General features: G+C 45.3%; 1 long non-coding RNA gene across 2 annotated transcripts; it reads right to left on the bottom strand.

Moving 5' to 3' along the window:
- LOC110394242 lies at nt 5,927-8,889 on the bottom strand. 2 transcript variants are annotated; one of them, XR_002435473.1, is made up of 3 exons: nt 8,537-8,889; nt 8,039-8,450; nt 5,927-7,058 (listed from the first exon to the last, which is right to left on the bottom strand). It is a non-coding gene; the product is annotated as an uncharacterized LOC110394242 (long non-coding RNA). The 2 variants fall into 2 exon arrangements; XR_002435472.1 differs by having other exon boundaries at nt 8,039-8,174; nt 8,644-8,889.

The following is a 9,448-nucleotide window of genomic DNA, read 5'->3' as shown; positions in this document are numbered from 1 at the left end:
TCCTGCTTTCATTCCTCTGGCCATCAGGACAGGCCTCCACTAGAGCCCCCCAGCATGCAGGGCTCACAGATGCCTCAGCATGTAAAGCCTTGGGGATGGCTGTGTTGATCCAGCCTGGTCCCCTCTATAATGCCCTGAGCAGCAGGAGAGCCTCAGTTTGCTCAGGGACCTCAGCAGAGGCAGGTGGAAGTGCCCCCAGAAGGAGAAATGCTGCAGAGCTGTGTGGCCACAGGATGGGATGGAGAGCTCATACACCACAGGGACTTTACTTGCAAACTAACTTGTGCAAGCTGAAGAGGCCACACAGCTCCATAGACACTTCTCCTCCCACCCTACATACCTTTCAACTAAATTCAGACTGCTCTCTATCCCCCAGACACTTTCCCTTCCGTCTCACAACCCCAGCACCCACTGAACACCTCCTGCCTTTATTTTCTCATCGTGCCAGCCCTGTCCCTGTGTCAACACTGGTCTGTGACAATGCAAACCCACGGCACAGCCAACATGAGCTGCTACCAGGCCTCACGTAGAAGTGGCTCACACATGCACCTGCTTGGGCCATGGGGTGGGACCATAGCTAGCAGGCGGCTCTCCATACTCGATTTAAACCATCCAGCAAGGCAGACTGCACACAAGCATTAAGAAGAAATCTTCATGTCTGCTTTTCCTGTGAGTTTGGCTTCCAAGCAGACTGATGGAGACATAAAAGCTGAGTGATGCTGTAAGTCAGGGCAGCCTCTGTGTAGGTGTTCCAGGGGCTGGGCTCTTCAGGCAGCCCCATGAGCACCTGCAGCATCCCCGCCCATGAGATGCTCACTAACTCTGTCCTACAGCCAGTGCTCACCAGAGATGTTACAGGACAGCAGTTCATGTAGAACTGTGAAATCTGTAGATATATAACTATGTATACATATAATGAATACTTTATAAAAAATACTTCCCTGAAGTATTGCACTCAGGCTTGTAACAGAGACAGTGGAAGGAAAATGTCTTGCCCTGGTGTTACTGGCTGCATGCAACTTATCTGTGTCTTTCTAGGCTTACTCAAGGGAGGGCCAGCATCATGCTCTCTGAATGATTACACTCCCTCCTGTCTCCCTCTTACTTTGCTCTTCTTAGCAGATAATTCCACCCCATGCTTTAAGGAAAGTGTTAATGCTTGTCTGGCACGAGCAGAGGAACAAATGTGAACCCAGATCCTATGGACTTCTTGTTACTCACACTATTTTGTTTTTTAAACCACTGTGTTCCTGAGAAGTCTTGGATGTACAAAGCGCTGATATGTAGTTGACCTCACTTACACTTTTTGGTTTGAAATGGACTAGATTTTCATCTGCCTTTCATGAGCAGCATTAGATGACATGAGGACATTGAATCCAGCCATATGCAGAAAGGATCATGCAGTGCATCTCCATGCAGTTCTGCAACCTGAAGGCTGAGATGCACAAGCTGCACATCTGCTGGCCCACTGTGCTTGCTCTTGGTTGACAACCAAGGTGAAGTAATTTGTGAGAACTAGGCCCACAGCGAAAGAGAAAGCTGATTACAATCACCTCTCATTTGTCGTGGCCCTAGAGGATGCACAGAGTGCACCTCAGATGCACTACAATTTGCTCACCTTTAGTATCTGGTATGGCCGTGCTCTGGTTCTCATAAAAGTCTCAAGGCAAATGAGCTTAAAATAGAGAAAGAAAACAATCGTAGATATTTATGGCTGTTATATCTATGGCTCTCCTGTATGCTGCATTTTGATCTAACCTTGAAAATCTACTCGTATAAGTACACTGGTGATTTCAGTACAATTACATATGAGAATAAGGAAATGGTTTTGTATTTTAGATTGACAAATATTAACAAAAGACGAGATGGACTTTCTAATGGAAGCAAAAAAAAATATTTTCTCAAAGAGTATTAAAGGTATATTTATGATTATGTAAATATGGCAAGCCATTGGTGGGGCTGAGAGACCAATTTTTACAACATACGTCTATTTTTGCTGTATATGATTTCCTACAGATTTCTCCCCACCATACCACAAGGTGGCAGTTTGATTTTGAAATTTAAAACTGATGTCATTCAAGCTCCTGGGCTGCCAAATATCCTGAACATCTTACAGCGAAACAATGGCTCAGCACTTGTTTAATAAAAATAACAGTACCAGAATTAATTATAGGTTAGACTTGAGGCCGCTGTGATGGCATCATGCAGATGCACACACTATATCCACTAAGAAACATGGTTTCTGTATTTAGAATCAGTGGTAAAAATGACACAGCTGCTAACGCAGGCACACATTTTCAGAGGGAAGACAGCTCCCATCTCCCACCTCCCAGGCCTTCCTTCAGCTGCATGCAGTTCCACCCAGCACCCCATCTCACAGGACAAGCCACAGGCTCACAGACACCTGCATCTCATTGGGGTGGCTGGGTCTGCCCCTCCTACGTGATGACAGCAGGGCAGAAGAACCTGCTGTGAAGGGATGCCACAAGGAGAAGGGAAGGCCATGCTTTTGGGGCACGTGCTGCTTTCCACTTCAGGCAACGTGAGTGCCATCACTGACTGCAGATGGGCTGCTGAGGCCCTTCTTTGTCCAATAAAGCGGGTTATTGCAGGCTTGTCCAAAGTCCATTGAAGTCAAGGGAAATATTTACACTGGTCTCAGTAGGCCATGAGTTCTATTAGGCTGGGCACTGAGCAGCAGATCTGAGCCAGGGAAACCTGCCCGAAGGGGAGGGCATGAGGAGCACCACGGTGATATTATTAGAGGAGCCAAAATGAAAGCCAGAGATGTGGTAATAAAAGACAAGGATAGCCTTAAGGAGAAAGTGTACTGGCAGGCTGTGTAGAGTGCATCTCCTGGGGAGCCTGGGGCAGCCAGGCCCCTCGCTGGCACCTGCCCATGCAGAGCAGCAATGCTCTGCAGCATACACCTCACAACTCCCAGCGGTACTGGGAATGACCCTGACTGTGGAGATCTGGAGGTGAAGATCAGCATCCCAAACCTGATGCTGGGGCAGGCAGACAGCCAGCAAAAGGAAAAACACTCCAAAAGAATGGCTCTGATGCAAATGGAGGTGTCGTTCCCAGCTGCAATAGACAGAAAGACATCCTGGCTGAGAGCTGAAGCACGCACATCGCATCGCCGGTCAGTGGCGCTGCCAGGGGGAACCATGGAACACAGTATGCAGCCTGCAGCTCTGAGCCTGGCAGCAGCATGTGAGCTGGTGAGACTGCAGCTCTGCCCTTTCCTTCCCCCAGCAGGTTGCTGGCTAAAGTGGGTTACTTAAGCGGGAATAATACAGCCTCCATGTGACGCTGTCTGCACTGCTCAGAAGCCTGGCATGTTAAAGAAGGAAACGTACTGACTTTCAGGTCTGTGGCCCTGAAGCAAGAAACAGATCATTGAGTTAATCCCACACTTTCATCTCATCTGAACAGTACATGCTCTTAAAAATGCTGTTGCAGAAGTGATGGCAAACCCTTGCCCTGCTGTGGCACTTACAGCACCGGCAGCATCAGGCAGGCTCTGCCACCCTGCTGCCCACACTGCTCACAGCTCCCTTGTTTCTCCTTGGCTGCTCTCAGTTCCCAGCAGAATAAAGCACAGTCCTTTTACCCAGTTGTGTCACACACCTTTTTCCAATATTTATATTGATCTTTTTTCCTTGTTGTACATCCTTCTGCCTGCTTTACCTAGTGTTATATTTCATCAGATTTTCTTCTTCCAGAATTCTGACCGTGAAGATTATGTAAAACTTTCCCATGCTTCCTGCTTTATTTCTTAGTAAAATAGGTGCAAACTATATTCTCCAGGTGCTCAGCTTGTAAGTCATCCCTTGAGAAAAGTCCTCTGTAAAATCATCCCTGTGGACAGATAACTTGAAACCATCTATGTGTCATCATTTTGGATTCCTCCTCTTGTTTTGTGTTGCATTGTTTCACTCTTGTTTTCATTTGCTATGGATGGAGAAAAAGCATCCCAGATCCTCAGAGGCACTTAGACATCAGACTTCTGAGATACTGGCAGTCACACTCCTAGGAGCTGAGAAGCTTCCAGAGTCCTGGCCTTCCACTTCTGTCTTCAGAAAAGCAAGTATAATTTAGAAATATGTATCAAGGACATGCTTTATCTCAAGGGATATATATTATGACACCAAAGGTTGATGCCAGGAATCCTGAATTTTGTTCTCACAGAGCTCGTGACTGAAAGCTTCATAACAAAAGCGTAGCTCATTCTTCTATGGATTTCTTTGTGGTTTTCATGAGTGCTATTTCCATCTTCAGCTCCAGGTATCTGTTTCTTCTGTTGTTTTTTTTTCAGATTATTCCAACCTCTATTATCAGTGTATTTATTAGGATGTCCAGAAGACATAGGGTATTAGAATTGGCTTAGCTATTGGTATTATCATAGAATCATAGAATCATAGAATTGCTCGGGTTGAAAAGGACCTTCAAGATCATCAAGTCCAACTGCAACCTAACCATACTGCTCTAACAACCCACCGCTAAATCATGTCCCCAAGCACCACGTCCAAACGGTTTTTAAACACATTCAGGGATGGTGACTCAACCACCTCCCTGGGGAGCTTGTTCCAGTGCTTAACAACCCTTTCTGTAAAGAAGTTTTTCCTGATATCCAACGTAAACCTCCCCGGGCACAACTTGAGGCCATTTCCCCTTGTCCTGTCACCTGTCACCAGTGAGAAGAGACCAGCCCTGCTCTCACTGCAATCTCCTTTCAGGTATTTGAAGAGAACAATGAGGTCTCCCCTCAGTCGTCTCTTCCCCAGACTAAACAGCCCCAGTTCCTTTAGTCTTTCCTCATAGGGCATATTCTCCAAGCTCTTCACCAGCCTTGTTGCCCTTCTTTGGACCTGCTCCAGCACCTCCATGTCCTTTCTGTACTGGGGTGCCCACAACTGAACACAGTACTCGAGGTGAGGCCTCACCAATGCTGAGTACAGGGGCAGGATGACTTCCCTAGTCCTGCTCACCACACCATTCCTGATACAAGCCAGGATGCCATGGGCCTTCTTGGCCACCTGGGCACACTGCTGGCTCATATTCAGCCAACTGTCCGTCAGCACACCAAGGTCCCTTTCCATCAGGCAGCTTTCCAGCCACTCCTCCCCAAACCGGTAGGGTTGCCTGGGGTCGTTGTGACCGAAGTGCAGGACCCGACACTTGGCCCTGTTGAAACTCATATGGTTTACCTTTGCCCATCAATGCAGTCTATCCAGGTCCCTCTGTAGTGCTTTCTACCCTCTGGCAGATCAACACTCCCTCCCAACTTGGTGTTGTCTGCAAACTTACTGAGCACTCAATCCCCTCATCAAGATCCTTGATAAAGATGTTGAATAGAAGAGGCCCCAGCACTGAGCCCTGGGGGACACCGCTCGTGACTGGCCGCCAACTGGATTTAACTGCATTGACCACAACTCTCTGGGCCCGGCCATCCAGCCAGTGTTTCACCCAGCAGAGCATATGCCCATCCAAACCATGGGCAGCCAGCTTCTCCACAAGGATGCTGTGGGGGACAGTGTCAAAGGCCTTACTGGAGTCCAGATAGACCACATCGACGATTATGGTCTTAGCTGTTGAGTTTAGGATGGAATAGTAAGGAACTATTTCTCAAAATGACCCCTAATATAATTTACTTAATAGTTGTTGTCTTTCAAAAACTGCACAGAATCCACTTCCCTTCCAAAACAATTAAATAACATCTTTATCCACATAAAATACTTGCAGGTTCCCTTGGGTTCAAGGAGATGAATATTGTAAGCAGGATGCATATATAAAAAATCAGATGAACAGGATTTTTAATGAATGGGAAAAAAACAACAACAAAACCTTACCTAAACATATTTATTGGAAAATTCTTCTTCTATTTAATTTTTTTTTCAGCTTTGTATTGTAGCCTCTGACATTATTTAAAGTCGTGGAATTTTGTAAGCAAACTTACAACATGAATCTCTTACACTTCTTCATCCTGATGAAATGAGGCATGAACTGTGGGCTTACATGAAGTCTGTAGAAAGCAGTCCTTTAAAGACAAGTGTTGCTTCACAGCAGCGAGACAAAACCAATTCATTGCACAGAGGAAGAGCCCCACAGGCGGCTGTGTCTCCCCTGCCCTCTTTCAGACCAGACTGCGGCTTGGCCGAGCTCCCTGGCAGGGCTGCCTGCTGCTGCACTCTGACAGTTGCTGGCTGTGCGTGAGACATTCTCACCAGGCTGTTCCAGCCACTTCTGCCTTGCCTGCTGAAATCACGTTTTTGCAGAGCTCAGCTGGTGTGGGTGAGATCTTTCCTATATGCTAGATAGGTATCAAATAAAGTGACTGAGGTCTAAAGATAGGCAAACAGCCAAACCGTGAAAGCATTTCCAGTTTTGCAAGTGTAGCAATGCTCTAAAACCCCAGTCCTTTGGGGTCCAAACACTGAGGCATGAAGGCATATTAACACATCCAGCAGAAGCAGTATTCTCTGAACAGCCATCAAGCATCCAGCTGTTTGCTAGTCAATAAGACTGTTCCTGCTCCAAAGGACTAAATTTGAAGTGATGCTGAAATAAAGCATGTGGAATAATCGAGATATCACCAAATCAGCAGTGCATAAACAACATGCTATTTGATGTGGGGATGCAGGTAGGGACAATGCAGGCCTGCAGTGGTTCATAATCACCATTCACTCATATGAATGTGCCAGAGGTTTTGATGAATGTTTTCAATCTCTCTTGTTCCCTGTGTTTCCCACTGTTCCATGATAAATCAGTCACTGATAAAGAGTGGTTTGTTTGTTTCACTTCTAAGCAACAGAAGCTGTTAAGCTTGCTTCTTCCTAGAATTAAGATCTACCTTCCCCAAACGTGACAGACCAAATCATTAGTTGAGTAAATAATAGGATAGCTACGTTAGTCTGAAAAAGATGTGCATATTGAATGCTGTTTTTATTGGATAAATCTTGCTCACACTGCAGGACTCCTGGCTCTTAGTGACAGATATCAGAACTGTGCATGAATGATGCAAGGCTGGCTTAGCCTTGGTGCCATTGTGAGGGCTGCAAAGCGAAGGGAACAAGAATCTTTACTCCCCCACTGGCCATCACAGTGGAGGCTCTATGAACAAATTCTTATATTGCACAGAAATATCCAAGTATGTTGATTCACCATCCCGAGTCCATTAGTATAAAAGCCAGGAAAACAAAAGCAAATATTTCTCCTTTAAGTTTACAGTTGCCTTGATTTGCACCAGTTATTAAAAGATCTCCTGAGGGAAGAAAATAACTGTTACCATTTGCCTCTGATTGTTTGAAGCACTAACATGGTAAAACCAACCACATCTTAGAACCATTTATATTTTGATTCTTCATGTATTGGTGTCCATAACATTATATGGAATGCCTATTGCAAAATTAAATTCACTTTAATGAGGTCTGAATGCATTTACTAGACCTGTATAGCAAAATGTGCTTGCAATATTAAAAGAATTTTATTTCCATTTAAAAATCTGTTGCCATAGTGACCAATCACAATTTTCTCAGTAGCCTTGTCTAGGAATAGTACGTAGGCTTATTTTTGCTTTGCTTTTATTTTCTTTCTGCAGGCCAGGCCCTCATTTAACTATTTTTTATTCTTTTCATAGTCTGTCTTTTTCCAACCATATTCTCAATTAAGTCAGTAAGAGGTTGTATTGAGTTTAAAACAAAGGTTGTGACTTTGGCTCTTCCTTTTCAACAATTATGTGAGAACAAGAAAGACAAAATGCTGCACTTTCTGTGATTTCTTTATCATCAACAGAGCACACTAATATAGAATGAGAAAGAGTTCTGAAGTATCAAAAGCCTTGGGAGACTGGTGTCTGTTAGTATCAATATAATAGTCATGACAAAGGTCTGGTGAATTGCATCTAAAGCTATCTAAATCTGAAAAGTGCTCAGAGAACAGCCTTGCTATTTCAAGAAAACACTTTAAAACCAGCCTTTAACAATATCAACCCACTTATCACTCAGTCATAGCCCTAATCATGTCAATAACGTACTTCCCTTTGAGAAACGGTAACCTGAAGTGTTGTTTATATTCCTGCTTGAGATGTATCTTCTCCCAGGGAATAATAATCTGAAGGAGCCTGTGAACCACTCTATCCTCTCCTCATGAGGCTGCTGGAAGATTTTGCACTGGAAAAGGCAGTGGGAATGTTTCTGAAGCAATGGTATGTATGTAGGAGAAGATGCAGTTATTCATTTTTTGCCATGACCTTCCTCAAGACCCGACTTTTGTGCCCTTGACAAAACATAAGAAGAGATCTGCAGCAGAACAATGCTCTAATCAGACAGGAAACCTTTTTTCCTTCTTTGCCCAAATATCTACCATGTAGTCACCTGACTCCTGCATTTGTCACATCACCTCCTGGGAGGTTGTGGAGATGTCTGTTAGGGAGCAAATCCACCTGTCTGAAATTGGAAGTCAATAACAGATTAGACATATTCTGGAAATACTAATTTTTCCTCCATGAAGTATAAGGCGAGCTGAAAATAACCTGTTCCTGGAATGGGTATCTTTGCTGCAGAATCTGATGTCAAATGTTGCCAGGGCCCTGAGGGCACCAATAGCCCTGCCTGTCCCTGTCCCCTGGGGTTCCCCTACCTGACCAGGCCCAGGATCCCATGTCAGCTGTGGGGCTGCCAGCTCTGCCCGGTGAGGCCACAACAGAGTTGGACTCCAGCTCCCCACAGCCATAGGCCCCACCAAGGGGACCCACGGTGGCCCCATGTCACTGTCTGTCCCCAGGGAAGTGCCCATGTTCAGCGCTGGGCCTGCCCCACTGCCCGCCACTGGCCAAAATGCTGGGGTGGCAAGGGCTGCCAAGCCTCTGGTCCCCAAGGAGCGCAAACCCCATGGTGACTTCACAGTGACATGAGAACAGTCACAGGGGCCCTTTGGGTGATGGAAGAGAGAGGTCTCATCTTCAGCCAGGATATGGTTTTCCTCTGATCTTCACACTTTCACATGTGGTGCTGGAACTTGCCTACACCAGCCTGAAGCTCTGGCTCTCATCTTGGCTCCTTCTAATTCACATCAGTGGCATTATTGGCTAAATGGGAAGGATCTGTGTGACTTGAGTAAATTCCTTATACCAATTAATCAGGAGAGATATCTTCCTTGCCAGAATCTGTTTTATTTTGTTTAAAATTCAGACAACATAAATTTTTGGACAGTTTTCTCTTCTGCTCAAAGTTCAGATACAATTCGACCAAGTATGTGCGCTAGGAGATCTGTGGTGCCACAGCAGGGCTGTCCTAACCTGCATAAATCCTGTGCAGACAAGCTTCAACGGTGTATTAACCATTACTATCTGGGAGAAACTACATGGGAGTCTGCCAAAAGAATAAGCAGATGATATATTATCTAGACTGTTAATGAGTAAACTAAATTAGTGGCACCTTGCAAG

The sequence above is a fragment of the Numida meleagris genome, chromosome 2 (genome assembly GCF_002078875.1).
Source record: "Numida meleagris isolate 19003 breed g44 Domestic line chromosome 2, NumMel1.0, whole genome shotgun sequence".
Classification (NCBI taxonomy): Eukaryota; Metazoa; Chordata; class Aves; order Galliformes; family Numididae; genus Numida; species Numida meleagris.
The sequence above is the reverse complement of the archived record's forward strand: the minus strand, read 5'-3'. Positions and strand labels throughout refer to the sequence as shown.